The 628-nt window shown below is 58.8% G+C and overlaps 1 protein-coding gene across 1 annotated transcript in view; it reads left to right on the top strand.

Moving 5' to 3' along the window:
- Positions 1–628, top strand: part of RGS12 (regulator of G-protein signaling 12) — a 59,267-nt gene that overhangs the window by 45,354 nt on the left and 13,285 nt on the right. The window lies entirely within an intron of this gene.

The following is a 628-nucleotide window of genomic DNA, read 5'->3' as shown; positions in this document are numbered from 1 at the left end:
GCGCCAGCAGCTGCCAGGCCCTCAGCTCCCCCACGCTGGCCGGGTGGGCGGTGTCGCCTCCGTCCCCCACTGTCTCATCCTGTGGAGGGGACACTGGTTTCTTTAGACTTGGTCATTCCCAGGGGGCTGGGGCTGGGGCTGGGCTGGGATTTGAGAGGTGGTTTTGGTCCAGGGAAACCAAACTGAGGAACAAACAAGACCCCCTGAGCTCTGCTGAGCAGGTGCAGGTCCCAGCAGACAGCAGACGGGTGCCTCCGCCCTGCGCCGCTCAGGCCAGCTGCCTCAGGCGCATCTTCCCATTAAATTTCCTCGTTGCCACCCTAGCCACTTTGCCTCAGTGAGTAGAGCGTCAGCCACGGACTGAAGGGTCCCGGGTTCAATTCCGGTCAAGGGCATGTTGCAGGCTCCTTCCCCGGCCCTGGTCAGGGTGCGTGCAGGAGGCAACCAATCGATGTATCTCTCTTGCATTGATGTTTTTCTCTGTCTCCTCTCACTTCCACTCTCTCTAGAAATTAAAGGAAAAATATCCTTGAGTAGGATTAACAAAACTAAAAAACTTCCCAAGTCCCATCTCCACTGGCATTTCCAGGCAGGGCTGCTGAGCTGGGGTGGGCGGGGGGGTGGGGGG

Source organism: Myotis brandtii, unplaced genomic scaffold (genome assembly GCF_000412655.1).
Source record: "Myotis brandtii unplaced genomic scaffold, ASM41265v1 scaffold986, whole genome shotgun sequence".
Classification (NCBI taxonomy): domain Eukaryota; kingdom Metazoa; phylum Chordata; class Mammalia; order Chiroptera; family Vespertilionidae; genus Myotis; species Myotis brandtii.
The sequence above is the reverse complement of the archived record's forward strand: the minus strand, read 5'-3'. Positions and strand labels throughout refer to the sequence as shown.